This window comes from Diadema antillarum, unplaced genomic scaffold (assembly GCF_040938485.1).
Source record: "Diadema antillarum isolate AM-2024a unplaced genomic scaffold, OU_Dant_1.0 scf00000020, whole genome shotgun sequence".
NCBI lineage: Eukaryota > Metazoa > Echinodermata > Echinoidea > Diadematoida > Diadematidae > Diadema > Diadema antillarum.
Window position 1 is genome coordinate 5895753 of NW_027270909.1, and position 23022 is coordinate 5918774.

At 35.6% G+C, this 23022-nt stretch overlaps 1 protein-coding gene across 1 annotated transcript in view; it reads left to right on the forward strand.

Moving 5' to 3' along the window:
- Window positions 1-4142: 4142 nt before the first annotated feature.
- The window catches only part of LOC139729820 (oxygen-regulated protein 1-like), a 76153-nt gene continuing 57273 nt past the window's right edge, over window positions 4143-23022 (forward strand). Inside the window, exon 1 of the mRNA XM_071640751.1 lies at window positions 4143-4213. The gene's annotated coding sequence lies outside the window, so the exon portion shown is untranslated. The remainder of the gene's footprint in view (window positions 4214-23022) is intronic.

Genomic DNA, 23022 nt, shown 5'->3' on the forward strand with positions numbered 1-23022 from the left:
GACAACCAGTCACAAACATCAATATAGACCCAACAGTCATTTCAATATCATATAATCTGGCTGATTAATGAAAGCCATAAGTTATATTTGGTCATCACTCAATCAATCTACGAAATTAATCTATATCTGTATGCAAGACTTTCCCCCTTCAAATACTTTTCAGTGTTAACACATGGTTATACACTGCAAAAAGTCCGATGTTAAATAGTGAACACCGAGCTGGTGTTAAATTTCGGTGCTCATTTATGGTGTTAAATTATAACCTCCGGGTGTCATTTCCAAATATAAAACTGTTTTTTGAAGAGTTTTTTGGTAACTGCACTTGTTGTTGATGTTTAATTTAAACAAGACGATCAAGAATTTTACATTAAAATACTAGATTTTTGAAAAAAATGTGAAAATAAATTTACACCACAGTAACACCAGCTGGTGTGGTCTCTTATTGAAGCTGGATGGGTGTTAAACCATTGATATTAACACCAACAAATATCAAATCAACACCATGTGGTGTCATTTTTGAATTAACACCAGTACAGTGTCAAAATAACACCAGGTACAGTGTCAAATTAACACCACGAAGTGTCATGTGAACACTTTTCAACACCATCGCAGTGCATTTTCTACACCTGTGGGTGTGGTCCTCTATTGAAGTTTGATCGGTGTTAGATTTAACACCCATGGTGTTAAATCTAACACCGATGTTTTTACAGTGTACTATAAAAAGGCAAATGAAATAAGAAAATGCCTTATTTTTGTTAAATTACTCCCCAGCCGTTATAAACCATCAGAGAAGGATGAGAGTTAAGTCAAAATTTAAATCAATGCATTTATATGAATGAATCAATCAATCAATCAATCAATCAATCAATCAATCAACCAACCAATCAACCAATCAATCAATCAATCAATCAATCAATCAATCAATCAATCAATCAATCAATCAATCAATCAATCAATCAATCAATGAAATCAATCAATCGATCGATCGATCAACCCAATCAACATCTCTCTATCTATCAACATCAGCTATCAACATTCTAATCTAGCTTTCCATTGATTGACAATTTTCATGTCTTCAAACTAACCTAAATGCATTTAAACATAATTGCCTCGAAAACGTTTTGCTGATATTGATAATATCGTGACTGTATAATCTATGATGAGAATGAATGGATGATGAAAATGATATCACTATTGCACACATTGATAATGATTGTAAACAAAACAACACAACTGTATGGTGATAATCACATCATTATTGTAGTTCGCTGATAACAATGTTATGGACAAACCAGAGCCACTCCCAATAATAATCATGACAGTAACAATCATGATAATCAATTGCAAAAAAAGAAAAGAAAAAGAGAAAGAGAGGCATATGGCGAATGATCGTTTGACTCTAATCATATCAAGACATTGACGCAAAAACTGTAGGAAGAGTCAAGACGAATCCTTTAGTCCCAGTACATTTTGTGATAAAGAATTACGAAGAGCATGGGTTTCAACATAGCTGAAGTAAATCTTTGACTGCGAGATCATGCCGCAAGAACTTGCGGCAGGTGAACACAAAAATGGTTATTTTTCACTCTCTCTCTCTCTCTCCCTCTCTCCTCTGTTCAATCACTTTTCCTACAGCTCGAGCCATCAATTGTGAAGAAATGGATAATAGTCCCATTATCTTTCGTTTTTCATTTTCTTTCTCTTTTCCTTGTTTCGTTGCTCTTAAAAATATAGGTACTAAGAGCCTATACGATGCAAATAGTATACTTTCCAGCGTTCCTGAACCCCTTTGGAAGATACATATCTTTTCTTTATTCATAGTCACTTATTGTACCAGGCCTACTATTGTTCTTGTTTCAGGCTGCTAATTTCATGAATTTTGACAATGTGTAATGACACGATTGTGAATTTGAAATGTATAGCCCCTATATAAAATATAGATTAAAACATTAAAACCCCCTTTTTTCTATTTCATGTCAAAATGTTTGTTTGTAACATTAATAGCCGCCATGTATGTCATATCATTATTTCCCCCATCCTTTAGAAATCTGTTTGATAACTCATATAGAGCCTATTGATAGTCCCTGCCGAATATCGAGGCTCAACTTTTGTCTATCACAGGCTTTGTTTTCTGTAGCGAAACTTTACAGTGGTGCTTTTCTGACGAAATCTATACGATAGAAATATAGAGTAGGCCTATTATGTCAGCAACAAGTAGAAAGGAAGCCCCTCATGATATTTTGCTGTAAACATACTTAATCCTCAGCAAAACGATAGCTTAGGCCAATCTACCTATCCTTTTTACGCGACCTCGGTCGGTCGCTACGGACTAAGCGACTGGCGAGAGACGGACACAGTGCCGACAATACTTGAAAGCTCCGTAACTGACAACAAGCACAAACACACAAACAAAACACTCAACAAAAAAAATGGGCATGCAGCTCTGGACCACAGTTGGATAGGCTTTCTGTCCAGCCGTTTTAAGGGTACCGCCAAGTGAGTGCACAAAAAACCGTGGGTGTGAGTGTACTGTATATAGACCTAAATGAAAACAACAACAACAAAAGCCAACACGAAACATTAATCAAACCGAAACAAAATGCTATAGCCAAATACACACAGATTTTTGTTGTTGTTGTTGTTGTTGTTGTTGTTGTTGTTGAGTCAAAAAAATGCTTGATTGTTCAGAGCTAACGGCAGCCTGCAAACAAGTTTGACACATTGTTTTAATTAGCACCTACACTAGGGGCACCAAAAAATTCATGTATCTTGTCAGGAAATTGAATAATGTTATTGGAATGCTTTCCTTCTCCAATCCGCCTCAATTTCGACTTAGATCATAGAGGCAAAGGTTATGAGAATGATAACGATGCCATGATGATGATGATAATAATACTAATAATGATAATAGTAATGATAATACTAATAATGATAATAATAATGCTAATAATAATTATAATATAATGATAATAATCATGATATCCTAATCATTAATGTTTCTATTATTATCATTATCATCAATGTCATTATTGTTGCTAGGACTTTTCATGTAAAAATTATTTGAATAATCGATTTTCTCAACTGCTAACTAGTTTATTCAACTTCTTCATAATTATGGGCCTTTAATTAATGCCCGGAATGAAAAAAAAAAAAGTGAGAAGCGCAATCTTACCATATAAAAAAAAAACCACACACACACACATACACCCACACAAACACACAAAATAACAAATTTATTCTTTCTAGAAAAATACAAAACCAAGATATATCGCAACAAGTTGTCTTTGCTACTTCATTTCCTGTAATTCTTATTTTCCTTTTTCAAATTTGGTCGACAAGACATTGATACCACGAAAGAATAATGCCTTAAATTCAATCACAATATGGGGCTTATCTTTCATCATGGATGATAAAGCTCAGCTTTTATTTCGCGTTATCTATAAAACATCAATATATAATCATACGTCTTTTACAATAGACCCATATATTAGAAATGTACGACAGCAATACGCCTTCAGTAGTTTCCAATGGGGATAGCTCGGAGGTTGATTATTATGATCTAAAAAAAAAGACGAATTTTTAATTAAAAAAATAATAACACACATACACGCAGGAAAATGGCCACCACACGGAATAATAACATGGCAGTACTCTGTGGTACGTGTTATATCGCTGTCCTTTTATACCTCTTCCCATTAGTTTTGTTAATTTACTCTCATTCCGATTCACAAAGGAAATTATATTCTTTTCAATATATGTTATTGATCGTGGATCTTGGATCTTTATTCTTTATTATCTCGCACTTTATACAAAATAACGAATTACATCTCCAAGGGCCACGGAAAGTGATTAACTTGGAATATAATATAATCTCTTCATGGAAACCTCCCTCGAAAGTCATGATTTGTCAAAATTTGTGGTTTGTTTTATAACTTCAAGAGTTCAAAAAGCAGATACTCGTAAACTTACCTGCTACATGAAACGACTGTAACAAGTCTAACATGGCTTACGTACCCGTGTGCGTTGTGTTGATAAGGATTCTATGTTCAAGCACACTACAGTACGTACCTACGCACGTTTATCTATGACTACGGCTCAAAACCTTCTGCTAGCATGCTACAAGGAGATGACCGGCGGAAGGTCTGACGAAGGAGGAAAATCGATTGAATTATTGACTGATGTCCCGAAAGCTTTAGACATGCAAAATCAAACGGTAAGTATCTATTCATTCCTCCTCATAGGATGACTGCCTGCGTTGTTTATGACATGAAATTTCATGGAAGGAAAATAGGGAGAGATTACACAGTCTGGTCACGCCGCTGAGCGTAGCCGTAGTAAAGTAGACCTAGTTTCCTAGCGCTCCGTGACCCCATACCTATCCGTTAGCGACCGGAGATACACGTAGCAGAGCCGACTGCACCAGCATGAATTGGAACTGAGTGAAGTAGATTCTAGTTTAACCAATCGTTTTATTGATATTGCCAAAAGAAGTGCTAGTGTAAATGTTGCACCTATTTCATGCAAGCCACAGACAAACATGTCAAAAGATGATGCAGTTGTACTTGTAGGACCGGACAGCGGAAGATGTAGTAGCATGGATAATGTACGTGGATTTAACAGGTATCTTTGCCTCCGTTTGGGAACACAATTTGTGAGTATTGAGTTTATCCTCGCACGCCTCGCCTTCAACACACGAGATACCGGTACATTTTTCATTACAATTGTATGTTTTTGCAGCTCAATTAAGTCGACAGCTAGTGACATTTATTTTAACATGACAAGCTCAATTGTATGATGATGTAAGAATAAGATGCTTTCAGAATTTGTGTTTGTTGAGAGTTTGTAGAAGGTCAACAAACTGAAGACAGATTTAAATTGTAGGGCCTACTAATAAATTAATCAATGTTCCTGTCTTGAATTATGAAAGCTTTGGTACCAATACATCATTACATGTATCGTAGGGCCTACTGGATGTAGTGCAGTGGTATATTTGATTAAAGCAAGAGTTACTGTTTTTCCCTTTTATAGTGAGACAGCAATACATTGTGCTCCCATATTTCTACCCCATGAGCTTTTCCCCCCTTCTTTTATATAGTGTTGAACTACTCATCCTGTGTCTGTTTGAAATTCAATATTTCAGTTGTAGTTGGCATTTTGCATGATGATAGGAACTGATTAAATCTCTAGCACTATGATCATGGATGGAAAGTGGTGTGAACCTAAAGGGGACGTTTCGGTCTGATCTTGTGCTATAAACTGTAATTTATCCTTTAGCAAATGTTCCAAGTTCACCCCGTTAGGGCTGCATCAAATATGCACTGAATGCTTTCCAATATGTTTGAATCACACCAGACCACATAGTGGACTCCAAGGGGAGTTTTCAAATAACATGTCACATGTTACGTGATTTATAATAGCGATGTACACTGTATGTGGTCGGTGTTGGCATGCTGTGTAATAACATGCTGTGTTTTTCTTCCAGTTACAGCTAATCTGGTATACACCTAATCTTTTTTTTTTTTCAATAAATTTTTTATATACTGTTTGACTGGTCTGAGAAAATACATTTTCCTGAGTACACATTGTATTTGGGATGGACCACTTCACTAGATTTTGCACCCTGCTCTTTACAATGTATGAATGAAGTGGGATCTTTTACATGCATGGCATACAATGTAATTGTGACTCTCTCCCGCACATGACTTTGATTTTATCAATGTCCTACAGTTATCTGAAGGACAGCGATCACCACCTTCTGTATTGCCCCACTGAGTGATTATAATGTAACCCATTGAGGACATGTCCCGAGTATACTCGGGCAAGTGTCTGATTATGCGTGTGGCAGCAAAATCAGCCCATCCTCAACTCGGCCCATCATCAGCCAAACTGCATGCGCAAGTTATCGCTTTGCCCCCTGTTCTTGTGCATCACAATGGTGTGGTGCGTGCTCTGTTGTGATAATGCTTCGAATGACGGGTTTAAAATACACTCAAGAGTAATTGGTTTCAAGAGCATTCTCATGGTCACCGCAGGCCGAATAAAAAGCGCACTTATTCAGAAATTAGTGCAAGATTTCTTAGGATATTAGCGTCGCAATGCTGGTCTCGCTTATTGGTTGTGTCCACATTTGCAAAAATCTTAGGTTGTGATCTTGATGCAAATTTCAAGATTTGTTTCCTGCAAATTTGCACATGAATCCCATTGAATGAATTGGCCATTTTCATCTAATCTGGCAATTAGATGTACTGTAGATAGGAATAATAACTCAGCGATGTACAAATTTATGTACACGTCTAAATTGCATCTTGAAATTAATGTAGTTGAGAAGAAACGGTCTAAGTATAAAGTATTAATTTGATGACTCAGACAAAAGTGAAAGAGGAAAAGAAAGATCTGATGAATTGTCAAAATACTTATAAATCAGACACACATGCTCGCATGCACCTACACACACACACACACACACACACACACACATACACACAGCAGAGGACCTGTACTTTTGAAATATCATGATTCAGCTGCATTAAAAAAAAAAAAAAAAAATGTCCACATAAATTTCAATGCGTTACAAACTTGTGTGGTATGATACTTTTGCAGCTTTGGTATCTTGATGACCTATAAAAGATGAATTTCCATAGTATGTTGGAAGAAAATAAAGAAGAAGTACAATAAGTACTACAACAAGAGCAAAACCTTGACACTTTGATCATACATGTAGTGTACTTGGTAGGAGATACCATCTGTCATCAGCTCTATGGTATTGTGAAATATTGCTATCTGCTATCAATGCTGGTGTAATACACGTACAGGTGTACATGCCCACCATGCCCCCAACCATAAGTGCATTGGCAGTTGCCAATAAAATGGAATTACCATTCGAATAAAGATAGCAGGCTTCTGACCAGTTCCAATGCTGAAAATTACACTGTGGTCTTTAGAAAGGTTACCTGGAAATAGTAATCCACATTCATATGACCTTATTTTGGTAGTCTCATCCATTGATGGTCTAGTTTGCTAACAATGCCAACAGGCATAGTACATTTTGTGAATAACACACGGTCTGCTCTGTGAGATTAAAAAAGAAAAAAAAAAGGCTACAGATCAGCCTTTAACCAAAATTATTTGGGCGCTTAGCTTGTTCCTTTTTTTCACATGAGTTACCAATAAAAAAAAAATCCCTCAAGAAAATAAACAAAGTTCTCTGTTTATCACAAAATGGATACTTTTTTTCTCATTTTTTTTTTGTTCACCTTCTATGTATTGTGTGGTATTCATTTGAATACATGCAAAATGTTAAACATGTTTAGAACAACAGTTAAGTTCTAGTTTAATTTTTCACAATTTTCACTATTTAAGAATCAGTTATTGTTTTCATTCTTAATACTCAAGATACAAGTTTTGTGTCAATGATAAATATGACTTTATAGATGATGGTCAATATCAAATTATCATCATTATTAGTTATGAGTATTCTTCATCATACTCTACAGAGTTTTCATCCGTGTTGTTTTTTATTTATTCTATTTTCAGTTTATTGTGTATTATGGGGCAGGGTATGTCTTTACATACATATCATGCAAAAATAAAGGTTTTAGGATGTAAGAAAAATAATTGAAGTCAAAAGAAAGTCCAACAGAAGCAAGGTCAAAAGGTTTGTTCAGTGTTCAGTGAGCCACACAGATTTAAAGGTACATACTCAGGGGTATGCTTTAAATGCTGATGTGGCTGAGATACTGAGAAAAGAGGGGAGAAAATTTAAGATTAGCAATCAATGTAAACATCTCATAGGTAGAGCTTTATAATCAAGCATTGAATGATGATTATCATGAACATTATGGATGTAAGATAGTAATACAAGGTAAACAAATGTCCTGCACTTTATTTGCAGTCAAGTGGCGATCACGAACTTGAGCTGACAACTGTCCAGCAATATTGCATGCATGCCTGCCTGCCCTTCACCTTCTGCTGTTTGCACAAAGCCTGGTAGCACAGGGCAACGGCAAACAAATCAAATACATGTGCAGTGCGCTTACAAGAGTGGAGAGCAGTGCTCAACCCGTGCTTGTTTGCCATGTAACAGAAGTCTTTAAAATGTAGTGTGCATGAGCATTTTTTCAGTGTACCGTATGTTTATTGAAAGCAAGTGGTATAAATTCCTTTTTCAACCACCAGTCTCATTCACATGCTCTGTGGTGTTCTTTTCAAAATGAGGTTAGCAGTTGGAAATTGTGGTGAATTTTGATCCGTTTGAAAGAATTTATGCACTATAAAGATCAAGAAACTTGAAAAGCGTGATGCACCAACTAACAGAATGCATTTCTAAAAAACGTACAATTATATGTTGTAGGTCTCAAAGTTCAACTTTGGTGATCAATTAATTCAGCTCCAAGTCACTGCATGACTTGTTCAGAAAAACAGAAACCAGTAATCAATCATAATGTATCTAGGGGTGGTCACAAACAACAGACATTCATGATTATGGCTTGATTTTCTTGTGTACTTGCTGAGGAGCAAAAAGTCAGGATTGTGGATAAATAATATTAAAAAAAAAACCCTGCAAAAATCAAAAGGCTGCGTATTCCACACTTTTATCAAGAGCAGCTAGTGACTGAACACAATTTCATTGTAAAATGCAGTTGTCCTGGATTGTAGGGTTTATTCAAATATCAGTCCATATCACAATCAAATGCAACCGTCACTGATGGTGTTTTAGGTTGGTTTGAGGAAGAGAAACTACACGTAATATGAGTGAAACACAGCACAGTGCAACAAAAACAACTCTAGCAAAAACGTGTATAAACACAGAGGTAAAATGTAGTGCTGTCAGTAAAAATGTGTGGAGGTATGACACATTGTAGTAGTATTCATTTGAGTTAAAAGTACCAACTGAAATATTGCCAGAATGAAAGATTTTATTAGGGGTTTAGGATGCCACTTTGGGTAATTTTCCCTGAAGGAAAAAAAAAAGGGTCATGGTGAATTAAAACTGTCAGGGGATGAATATACCAGAGGGACAATTCCATGAAAAACTTTTCCTAAAAATCATAAATCTGCAATAATTTGAAAAATATATGAGCTACATGGACAAATTTAGTATCAAATACTTGAACTTATCAAGTTCTTTCATTTGAGTGGTATTTTGAATCAATTGAAGTACATTCAGGTATCTTTTCTTGAAAAAAATGGTGTGCAGTATTTTTGATATTTTCTGTAAAAAAAGAGCAATCTTTGACTCTCATACCACGTTCATCAACTCTTCAGCATTTATTTCAAAGTAGTGTATGGTGAAGAATAGACAAAAAAAAAAATAACACACTAATACCAGACTTGTCTTAGATTTAAGAAATGGATTGTATATAACCATTGGGAAGTGGGCAAAGTTGTATTAAATATCCTCAATGCTGCAAATTTGTGAACCTTTATGATAGAGTAAATACTGAATCTGTTGTACACAATTTATTATCAATCGACAACTTAAACAGGACCTGAGCATTCATTTTAGAAGAAACCATTCCTTTTGATGCTGCTGAAATGATAATTCCAGTAGATCTGTATTCAGCAAGTTATTGATTTCTGCCACCAACTGCAGATTTTATAGCTTTTGTATTGTACTTTAAAATTGATGTTAGAAATAATGGGTAGGAAGGTAGGGCTTCATCACATTTAATACATTGTTGTAAATTATCTTGAGAAAGTGCACTTAAAACATCAAAGGTCATTTGCTACACTTTATGCTGCTTTTTTCTATTTCTTCATCATTTCTGTAATTTGCAAATTAGAGTGATTTTGTGTGTAATTTGTGAAATAATCATTACTTATTGTGTATTAAAGTGGGCACTTCTAATCCCACTGATTGTATTCCCATTATTTGTCAAACATACTTGAATACATCATATTCTTTTAGTATTGTCAATTATCTACCTTTTCTCAATATCCAGGGACACTATAGAAAGAACTATGGTGTACTCCAGCATATTGTAATGATCAGACTTTATTCTGTTGATATCTATTCAATCTGTATGAACTGTGTATTGTTTACTGATGAGCACTTATAATTTCATTGTATTCAAGCACTCATAATTATGATGGTATGGTGTCTGCTGTACAACATCTGTTCAAGGTTGTGGTTGTAAAGAAGTTTTTTTTTTGTCTGCAGTTGATGCAATTTTACTGACAACTGTCATGGAAGTTTCTTTTTTTCTTCTTCATTTTCCCACTTTTCTACTTGAATTGACATTGGTTTAGCTCAAATGGTCTTACTTTATTTTCTTTACAGGAATGATATGAATTAATTCAGCATGGAGCAAGAATCAGCTGGAAAGGGATGAATGGCAGATGAATTTCAACTGCAACTGGGTAAGGATTGATAACTTGGCTCTGCACCCTACATATTGTTTTAATAGTTCAAAACACAGCTACAGTGTATAAAAACAGTAGAAATATACCACGTGAAGGAATTGATGCAGAGATGGAGCTGTAAATTAACCAGTTGAGGAGGGGCTGATTTTGCTATACAACGTATGCATTTTTCCCATCTAGACACTTGCCCGAGTACATACTTGGGACTCATCCTCAACGGGTTAAAAAATATGTTCTGGGCCCTGTTTGAATGGTTGGCATGCAGCGCAAAGGCTACCTTTTAATATGATACTAACTACAAAGCTGCACAAAAATCTTGAAACCTTTTTTTTTTTTTCCAAACTGTTCTTAGGTTAAACAAAAAAAAATATCTATGAATCCAGAGCTCTATAAAATTGATACTGCAAACTCCATTGTACAGTGTAGTCCAACAGTTTGTATTAATGTGTACTGTAGTCTTTTTCAAAGGCCCTCTTCCTGTCATGAATCTTCCAAGAAACGTGAATGAGGACAGTCATGTGAGGCGGTTAAACCAAAGCAAGAGTCAAGCCCCATAGCGGGTTTGGCAGCAAAAATCAGATCCAATCAGCACTAACAGCTCTCTTTGGAGGAGCTCATGCATAATTTTTACTCTGATGGGCCAATGGCCCAAGCTACACAATGATGGTATAGTAATTCTATTGGTTGCTGCAAGACTAGTTGACATTTGAATGCTGTAAATTGCCAAGTTATTTATTATGAGGGGTTGTACAAAGTAGGTTAGGTTTTGCGCCAGCTCGTAAATACAGTGTACATAAATTGCTGGAAATGGGAAGTAAATTAAGTTAAGTAAATGAAATGCATTTAATGTCACATTTGCAGTCCTTTGGGCTGATATATCTGTGGGCTCCTTGTTGTCTGCCAGTTCTAACAGTGTGTAGGCCTTTGAAAAAACACTTGAAGTTTTATGAGGATTAGGGCCCAACATCTAGAAACTACTTCCCCAATATTTAAAAAGTGCTTTGACGTCAACTGTACCTATTCAAAATGTGTATTGAAGAGGAAGAAACAAAAGCAACACTAGAGATTGTAATTTGTCATCACTGACAAATTAAGGTGATCCGATCTTTTTTTTTAATCAATGATTCGAGTCCTGATACTGCAAAGTCTCAGCTACAACATATTAAAATCTGAGAGAAATTCACCGAAGCATAAGTAAGATAGTGCTCGATAAAGAGAGTCATGTCAATTTTCACATCTAAAAAATTCCCTCCCATAGAGATAACACGTCATAGCAAAGATAGAAAAAGAAGTACATATGACCTTTGACCCCACTTTGCACAGACAAGATGGCATCTGAGCAAAAAGTGGTTATTTTATGAAATGATCCCTGTAACATGGTCTTTACGTGTGCAAAATATGGGAAAGATAGGACATGTATTCACCAAGATACAGGATGAAACATCTATGACCTTTGACCCTAATTTACATACCCAAGATGGCGTCTGATCAAGTAGTTGTAATTTTATGAAATAATTTTCGTGACATGAACTAAACATGTGCAAAATATGAAGGTGATAGGGGCTGTTTTTCTTGAGTTATTGCAAAGAAAGTTGCAAAAAGAAAGAAATATTTCAATACATCGAAGATAAATTTTAATTTCAACCAAGTTTTTTCACGTGATCCCGACAACGTATGAAAAAACGAAGGGCACATTAACGATAGCCCTACATCTCAGCTACAACATATTAAAATCTTAGAGAAATTCACCGAAGCATAAGTGAGCTAGTGCTCGATAAAGATAGTCATGTCAATTTTCATTTCCATAAAAATTGCACTCCCATAGAGATTACACGTAAACTGGTCAAATTTGACAAGGTTACCTTCAATCCATTTTTTCGAGGTGATGTCGTCATCAAATCAAAATTGTTTAATTACATTTATGAAAGAACATTTCATAAGCTACAACATATTGAAATTTGGGTGAAAATTGGCAAAGGATTAGTGAAATACGCTCGAGTAAACGTGAAATTTGATGACGTCATTTTGAAAATCTACTTTTTTTACTTTATTAAGAAATTTGATATCTTTTAATCATTTTATCAGCATAGCCAGCCCATGAAATGACATGTACAACTCATCACCTTTCAGAATATGTAAAGAAAATGGGGGGTCACCGTCCATCCTGACGAGTAAAATCCGATTTAAAATTGGCGGTTTTTTGGCATAGTTGCACTGTGTATCCCCATTGACGCACGCGCGGAATTTTGAATTTGACGGGCCCGTATGACGTCATATTGAATCGGATCGACTTGAAACTTGGTAGAAATATTCCTTGAAATTTCGGACATCCGATCCGTGTGAAAAAATTGAAAATTTCTATTTCATATTAGCTGTGCGTGCGTATATGTGCGCGCGCGTACGCGTCCGTCCAATTTTTTCAATTTTTCAAAAAATGCTCCAAATGGTCTGAAACGTGTGCAAAAAAAATTTGAGCTGGATTTGAGCATAAAAATATTTCAACGCGCGCGTACGCGCGCGTTTTGAGATAAAAATGAATTTTGAGAATATGAGTAGAATGCGCTTGACTTGAAATATATGTGACGTAAATTTCATTGAAATATTCCATTCCATTAATGAGATATGCATGAAAATGTGTTTTCATATAATGACGTCATAGTGACGTCACGGTCGACTGATCACTATGATTTTACTTGCGCTGTCGTCTTTGCGACATGATACATACATGGTATAAGTTTGACATTGGTAGGCAATGCACTTTCTGAGCTAACCTCTGCACAACTTTTGTCCAGAAATAAAGAAAGAAAGAAAGAAAGAAAGAAAGAAAGAAAGAAAGAATCCGTACAGATACAATAGGTGATCCGAGAGGATTCTCGGATCACCTAATTAAGCAAGGTCTGTATAAACATTGAAATACAAATCTTATAGTATCAAGTGGCATGATGCTACAGTAATAGACATTGAAATGAATTTTACACTCTGGCATTACTGTAAAATGAAATAACTGTGATAATGACATTAAAGAGCCAATGGTGTGTAAATGTCATTTCCTGCGTAAAGCATTTAATAACTAGACTATATTGTTCCAGGCTTTGTAGGGTAGAATTTGATGACAAGGCATATTAGTATGTAAAAGTTGAAGAAATTCATATTCAGTAATGATAATATCAACATTTTTGACTCTGTCATCCTAGTCAATACTGGTACTGAAGAAGTCAGAGTTGAATGCTATGTATCATATCAATATATATTTGCTATAAACTGCTCCCTTTGCAAACAATGGGAATGGATGGCAACAAGGTCAAAAAAGGTCAAGCGTCATGGTCAATGTTTAAAATCAGTGAACGTCATAGATAAGTGTAAATGAAATGTCATTTACTTAAAATGGCAGTCTTGTAGTGATTTTAAAAGACAGCTGCGGCACCACAGTAGACTCTCTGCATGTGCTGCAGCTAACAAGTTCTTTTTTTTCCTTCAAATTCTAATTTGTCCTTAAAAGCCATGATTCTCATGTCAATTCCTTCTGATATAATTGTAACTAGACAATTTGAAAAAGGAAAGTTTCCTCCAGTATTACACATTGAGGGAATGCAGCAATACTCAATAGTAATAGCACAACAATGTAAAGAAAGTAAGAGAATTCCTTAATTTATTTTTTTTTTTTCTGTTGAAAGAGCAATTGACTTGCCTCTTTCAGGAAGCAGCTGGGAAATAATAACACCCTTGACATAAATGTATTACACACGTCAAAGGAATGTCTATTTCAAGAAAAAAATTATATTTCCTGGCATTCTCTTTATCTCTTGTGGATTATCATTGAACGTTCCGCAGTGACATCATGAAATGTTGTATGCGTCTCATTCAGTGATGATGTCCCCAAACTGTAAAGATTCATCATAAAGTCCTCTTTTGACTATCAGTGTTGGTTTTCCTCAGATTTCACTGTTTTGTTCTACTATTGAAATTAATGCATTCACTCAATAGTCCACATGATATCTGGTCAATGAAAACTTTCTCTGTAAAATTCACTTTCCGAACAGTGTAAGAAAATTGTGAGAATTGATCAAAGAAAATTACTTTAAATACTCAACTGAATATAATACAAAAATGGGCTTTGTTTATCATACATTTTTTTTTTTTTGGGGGGGGGGGGTGGCAGACAATCTGTGAATAATTCATTCCAAGGTTTATGTTAACTTTTGGAGACCTTGGATGTGTTCAAGTGTAGATTAGTTTCACTGTATACATGGGAATACTTGATAATCTTGTTCTGAATGCACACATAAAAACAATTTTTTTTTTTGACGTCCAGTGGGACAGAGTGTGACCTTCCATCGGCTAGTTGAAGTGCAATGCTAATCAATTTCATCTATGTTGGTGTCAGGCACTGCAATTAATGTTTCCGTTGTAATATGATATAGTTTGTAGATTTGATAGGAATCTACCTGTAGTATGCTGAACTAATGACTGATTTATCATTAACACCTGGGAAAATGAACACGACAGTGAGAAATGTCCCTTCCATTAACTTGTTGGGGACGGACTAATTTTGCCATGGGGTTTATACCACACATTTCCCATAGACACTTGCCCGAGTATTCTCGATACTAGCCTTCAGTGGGTTAAACACCCTTTATAGGCCCTTGATATTTGTTATCAGCACACTAATAGATTGAGTGTCTGCGTTCTCCACGTACGTATGTACTTGCACAGTTTATGTTAAACAGTGTCGACAGTGTACATTGTACATGCTGTCTTTTGGCTTTATGAAATGGCAGTAAGGAGAAGTCTTTTTGTATGAGACACTGGTCGTTGGACTGTGGAAACATTGGGGAAAATTTTAAGAACATGCTTTTATACTTGTGAGTACCTTAGCCTGACATGGCCTACTAATAGTACTGGTTGGCCAGTGCTTGGTCATTTTAATTGCAGTCATGTGACTATTAAATGGAGTGAGGATCAGAATCGCTACAATATTGCGAGCAGCAAAATCACCATCAATATCACTATGAATTTCTGAATGGCTGTGGACAGGCTAAAATGAAGTACACTGTATGCACTTATGAAATAAAAATTTTTAAGGACATGATACAGTACATTAGCCTAATTATGAAATCTGCCCTTGTTAGATGGTTGGTGTTTAATCTCTTGAAATTTGTAGTCACCATGGTAACAATGTGATAATCAATCCCTCTGGCCATTGATGTACTGTATACGAACAGTTTGCTGCAGGTACCCACAGATGCAACATCACTCCCCCCCCCCCCCCCCCCCCCCCATGCCATGCTAAAGGCAAAGGAAAAGTCCACTCTGACATAAGTTTGCTTTCAAACATTAAAAAAAAAAAAAAACCAAAGTGAGAGGAATGTTCAGCATTGTGAAAGTTTGACCAAATTCTTTGTAAAAATTAAAAAGTAGTGTTTTGCAGATGTGTGTCTGCTGTAATTATTACATGTGAGCTTTAGAAAATTATTCCTTCCATTTACTGTGAATTAGAATTCTGTGAAATCTCTCCTCTTTTTCATTATTTATGACTGAATATCCATATTAAAATATTAATGCAGGGGTTATAGAGAGATATGGCAGATGTGCATATATTGTGTTGAGGGTGCATATATTGGAAATTGTACTTGATGGGAAAAGAGATTTTAATATGATGAGCTCGAGTGGGACATCACGGAGAGGCCAATTTGTCTTTGACTGATTTGATCACAACATCAAGAAGTTTCTTAGTTTTGAATCTGAATTTGTTCAAACTCCCACTGTCCAGTTCCTCAAATTCTTCTACATAATTTCTCTGTAGACAAACTAATTTTTTAGGGTAGACATCCCCTTTAGCTTCTCTCTCTTTACTGCCCTACTGAAGGCTTTTAAATTTGTACACTGTCTCCTGTGATTATTTGTTTATGATTATACCCACTTTAATTGCAGTAACATGAACACTGGTATGGTTAAAAGGTTAATTACAAATGTACAATGTTTGCAAAGCAATTACCTACAGTTGTACAGTAGCTTGTGTAACAGGTATGCAGTCTCATGGGTGATGATACATAAATTTGTACAATGGTTTAGCAAAACTTCCAGGCTTCTACAGTACACTACTTGTCTAGACTGTGAATTTTGACATTAATTGCACAGCTTACAGCTGTAGGGGATATAAAATTTTCGTAAACAAAATATATCAGATTTGCAGCAGCTCTGTTCTTCTAGACTTCCCTTAATTTGCTGTAGACCTGTATTTTCTATGCTATTATTGCATGCAGTGTTAAACCAGCTTTTGTGTAGATTACATTTAACTTGACATGTAAGTTTTAACTGCTCATTCCTGTATTGTGCTTCTGAATCCCAAATTCACCTACTCGCAAAGATGTCTTTAAGTCCCAGTAATACAAAATAGTATTAGTTATGAAATATGTGATATCATACAGATTGCAGCATTAAAACAGTCTCTTAATGTATTGCAACTTAAAGTGGGAAAGGAATGCCTTGCTGTTTTGACTTCTTTTTGAAATACAAAAATGCTGAAATTCCTACGTTGGTCAATTTGTAATGGTTAGTATACCCCCTTCCTCCATCCAACATCATCGAACATGATATCACTATGAATTTATACATAATGTATACACTTTGTAGCAGTAGCTATTAATTCTGCCAACAACTTTGACAGGACAATGACATATAATTTGTACATTACATTGTAACTTTGGTGGAATGGATGTTCATTCTTTCACACCAAATGAAATGAAACAACAACAACAACAACAACAACAAAACTGGCAATATAGTGTCATACTAGACAGGGAAAGAGAAGTTTACGTTTAATACATCCACTCAACAGTGACTACGAGAGGATCAATTCCAAATTTCATAAAGACAGAATAAGCTGGGAATTAAAAAAAAACCAATCAGTGATGACAGTAATCCTACAAATTGTATATAATGTAAAGACAATTTGACATCCTAGTTCTAATGTTACAGAATGGTACACTGTAGGGCAAGTCCAAGATAACGCGCACGTTACGTATGGGACATTCAGAGACTTTTATGACCTGAAAAATAGTGTTAATGGCCTTTGATCATATTGAACTTCATCATGGTGATTGATATCTAGAAGAAGTATAATCATGTAAAAAATTGAGAAAAATGACCTTGACAATTACATTCTAGAAGAGAAATTATGTGCCGTTACGTATGGGACCAGAAAAATTTTGTTTTTTTGAACAGTTTTTTCAACCTCAAAACTCTCTGAAAGTATATCATTCTACAACTTGTAACTCACTGTGATGAAAGTCACAACACTCAAGATTATCACAGGTAAGTTTCATGTCATTAGGCAAAAAGCTCTAATTACAGGTTCTAATTAAAGACAGACATGACGTGTTACGTATGGGACAGTTACGTATGGGACAGTTTGTCCCCCATTCATTTAGTGTGTGAAGAACCATGTTTATGGGTATTTTGCATAATCATTGAAGTAAAATCAGTTGAAACTACTCAAATACTGATCCAGATTGTCAAGGAAACAATATTCCCCAAATATTCACCATCATAATCATATTCAATCATATTTTTATATTTCTATGACCAACCTGGGTATGCATGCCCTTTGTCCCCCATTCGTTTAGTGTGTGGAGAACCATGTTTATGCGTATTTTGCAAAATAATTTTGCAAAATACCCATTTAAACAAATTTTTGCATAATCATTGAGGTGGAATCAGTTGAAATTACTCAAATACTGATCCAGATTGACAAGGGAGCAATATTTCCCAGATATTTACCATCATAATCCCATTCAATCATATTCTATATTTTTTATGACCAACCTGAGTATGTACATTTGTATGCCCTATTTTTATCAGGATAGTTACTGCTGAAAAATTGAATAGTTTAAAGTGTTAACGTGCATTGATGAAGGGCAGTTTGCCATTTAGTTTCAATAAAAAACAACTTGACACAAGAAATATTAAGTTTAATAAATAAGCAATACCTGCTGTGTGGAACCCTAGTGATCGAGTAGATATATGATGTCTGTCTAGCAGTCAGGTCATTGATTCGAGTCACAACTCAGTATGTATACCCATGAATTTTGTTGTGGCTACTACTGAAAACTGAATAAGGACAATTTGTGTATCTCTTGCAATAAAAAAAAATCATTTTACTTTTTATCTTTTTTCTATATATATCACAACCATTTCAAATTGGATCTCCATCACATAAACTTTGAATTCCTCTAGTCTTAGGATTTCATGCTCTTAAGTAATTCATATAATTGGTTTCCAATCATCTCTTTAAATGTTGAAAACTGAATCCCCATTTCTACACAAAACTATACCATCCCTGTAATGCTGATTTTTCATTGTGTATTTTGCCATTTTCCCCTCCCCCTTTCTGAAAATTGTTCAGTCAAGTTCATGTATTGTTTCAAGTGTCTATAACTCAAAAAGTAGCTACAATGTTGGGATGCTTTCTTCAGGATGATTGACCATTTGTGTACTGAGAGACCTTCCCAGCTAGCTACATGCATTCACATGCAATATGTATGAGGATGTCCCATATGTAACACATTTGTCCCATACGTAACATTATTTTAATGCCTAATAAAAAATATTTCTTTTACTTTTTTTTCTTTTTTCTCTGGTATTTAATTTCTCCAAACAATAAATTAGAACTTTCCAAAAGGGCATTAAAATAACCTTAGCAATTTCAGAAAAAACCTAAAAAAATGACCTCATTTTGTTACGTATGGGACATCTCATGATAGGACACGAGCTAATTTGCATAATCATTTGCATAATCCATAAATTTTCATACCAAGTTACACTATGTGATGAACTTCTTATGTCCACATATTAATCAAATATTATTTGCTTTCCTTTGAATTAATATGAATTTTTATAAATGTCCCATACGTAACGCTGTGTTTCACATTTATGCAAATGAAGCCCTTGAAATTTGCATAAATTTACATAATATCATTTTTTCTTCCACGGAAATCAAAACTTCAACTCATAAGCTTCAAAATGATACCAAACACGTCAATATTGAGCAAAGATGAAATTTTGCCTTCTGAGGGGACCTTATCTTGGACTTGCCCTGTAGATATCTTTTATACTGTATAATCTGTGTGCACAGAGAGTTTTATCACAAAGTGGATTCACTCCCCTTTAAAACTGTGAAGAAATAAGAAAATTCTAATCATGAATTTTAAAAGATTCTCTTTTGTGCAACAGGTGCAACTGGTAATTGATCATTGGAAAAGTTTTACTTTGCTCTACCTGATGATGGACTTAAAACAGAAGATGTGTGAAAATAGTGATTAGCCTATTTTGCAATCAATCAAAATCTGAATATAGTTGGATAATAATTCAATTCTACTATTAACAGGGTATATCAAATATGGCAGTTTAGATGGTGGAATAAATAGGGTTGTATGAAGTGATCTTGTTTTGTTGTTATTTGTGTACAATGTAAAGTATTTGATAGTTGATCAGCTGCCTGGGATGATCCAAAAAGACATGAGGGGGATTCATGTCGTCAGGGAAAGAGGGCCATCTGTAAAGTTTTCCAGATTGTTGTTATTTAGACCACTTACTGAGATACAGTGTATTGACCTGATTTGAACTGACTTTATTTTCTGAAAAAAAAAAATTACTCAGATACAGACCTATTTTGATTGAATTGGATGCACTCAATCTAATTGCTTTGGACCTTCCCAATCAGATCTTAAAGTCATGAAATCGTACTTTTACACTGTCCAATTATGACGATATAATTTTTTTTTTTTAAATTGCGCACGTTATGTATAACAAAGATATAATGGTACAGTTGTACTTGTAGTGAGTCGTGGTGCTTCTACAGCCATTTGACTTGTAGTGAATTTTCTCTCATTCTTCCTTGCTTTTTGACTGGTGACAGTTTGATTCTTTACTGTACAGCACTCTGTGCATTAGCACATACACACTGTAGGTTGTAAGAAGATGACATCCTAGCAGCAAGTTCCATAACCACTTCATCTGGTTTTCAGCCTAACATTTAAGTGAGATTTTTTATTCCTATCCTGGATCTTCAGTGTCTATCTTGACTCTCCCACACCTCAACCCCAAAGTGTATGCTTTATGTGTAATGTAACATGAGAGAAAATGATGAAGAATTCCTCTGAGAAGAGAATGATAAAGTCCCAGTTAAGCATCTTATTTACAATATCTGACACAGAGGTTTGTTTAAAAAACAAACAAACAACCCCCCCCAAAAAAACAAAAAACAAAAAAAAACAAAAAAAAAAAACAGTGCTGAACTCCCTCTTCCTCTAGGAGTATTACAGAGCTCTTACTTGCCTCTTGCAATGTTATTCAATGTTTGGCTGTCACAGTGGGATAAGACTGCAATAGTTCTCCCTGGGCATCTTCCTCACTATCCCATCATGCATCTCTCAAGACAACCTTGAATGATTCTTTCTCCTACGATATATACCGCTACTCCACCCCACCCCCCCCCCCACCCACACACACACACTGCTGGCATTGAGTAATGCCTCAATGCAAGCAGAATTGGTGGCTGTTTCCATACCGCATCGTTGGCGTGTTCTGCCTGTGAAATCGCATTTGCTGCAAATTACATTTTATGATGGCATGGTTTGTGGAAAAGAGAAGTTGAAGTCCACTATCTCAGAAATTGACGTTGAATATTTTTCCATACCCAACTCTCCATCTCCCCAGCTTTTTTTTTTCTTAATACCCATTTTAACTGTATTCCATTATTCCCCTAGAACTTCTTTTTTCTGCTTGTTACACAAACACCCTGTGCTATTGAAGAGATCCATTAGACACATCTTATCTCAAGAGAGTTTTATATTTTAAACCTAAAAGCTTTGCTGTACCATCAATATACATGACTGTACAATTTGCAACAGTAAATTCTTGAAATAGTGCATTTCACACTTGGAGGATGCTAAATTTGTGATCAACATCACAATATTGCTAGCGAAATTTTTCTATAGAAAGGAGAAATAGTGTTTACAAGTGTGGACTGTAGTCACAGTATCCAGTATGCTAAAATTTGTTGAGCGTTTACTGCTACTGCGGACGGTCTGCATTTACTTAGTACACCATTGTTTCTGTACATTAAGCTTTTGCTATTGCTACCATTGTTTCTGCTAAGCTTTTTCTATTGCTTTCATTGTTGCTGTTTGTGTTTCACAAGGAATAAAATAACATTTTCATCACATTTGCTACTTTAATAGGTTGATTATCAAATTCTAAGCATCATGAATTTTGTTTTCATTATGTCTGTACTATAGATTCTTTGATAGATCAATTTTTGTTTTCAAAAATTTTAACATAAGAAACAGTAGTAGCACAATGAATAGTAGACATTTCATTTCTTTGTGTGTGTGTGTGTGTGTGTTTGATAGAAATAAATGGCTGCCTTATGTGTGATCTATGTTGATCTATATCTGAATATAGACCTACCATGTCATATCATGACATCACTACTTTTTATTTATCAATCTGACAAGGGCATGAGGGAAAGGAAATTTTAATATCTGGTCGCAAATTGCCTTTGCTTATTAAAAGAGTTCAATATTTCAGTCTACAACAAATTGTGCCATGCAATGCACAAACCAAATAGATTCAAGCTTTGGCTCGGAAGCAACTTGAAATTCACCTGTGAGTGATGTGATGTTAATTACTTGATGTTATGTCGAGAAAAACTCTCAAACTACTCCCCAGAATGAGGATTTTAGGCATATAAATGTTTCCTTTATTGCCATGGCAATCCTGAAAGTTGCTCTGTCTTCTCCAATTAGCACGCCAAGAGATCTTCTATATTTTTGAGGTATCCATGGCGATGGGGAACGTCACTCAAACCAAGGGAGCTGCCTTAATACATTCACTGTGTCAGTCTCAGTCAGATGAGATGGGAGAAATGGTATCCTATTGGTTACCGCGGCGACAATCTCCTTCATCCGACATACATTTATTGAACAGACGGAAGGAGGAGAGGGATGACAGGGCAGTGGGTGCGGTGGGAGCAAAAGTTGTGGGGACACACAGTGCTCGATTTGTTTGTTTTGTTCTCTTTTATCGGCTTTTATACTTTTATGTGACCGGAACAGGAATGACATTTTGAGGTGTTTTGTCTGGCGCCTGAAACGACCGGCTGAAACCCGAGACGAGCACCGCCAAATAAGAGTTTGGTGTATTCATAGTAACTTGAACACTTAGCATCGCAGTTTCCCCTGGATGCCTGCCTTTAACTGTTTGGTGGAAAACTATTTGTCCAATTTCTCATCTCTGTGGCCGAGTACACTTCCTTGTACATGTATGCGCTTGTTTGCTCCTAACTAAATTGATTGTGGAATGACAGGGGCGGTGAAATGGTCTTCATGATAAATGCAGTAAGATTTGCTTTTAAATTTTTTTAAAGGGGGGAAAAATGTTCTCTGCTCTCAGTTATCATCACTTTGTTGGGTCGGTGCTGTGAGTGATTGAATTTTTTCTTGTCTTGTCAACTCATCAACTCGCCAGCTTTATCAACTCGCCAGCTTTCTTGGCTTGAATTTCTCAGGAAGACTGTCGTGTTCTGTGTCAAAATGTATCGCAGTGACTGATGACTCTGGGAAATTGACTCTGAAAGTGCAGTAACATGTGCTGTCTCTT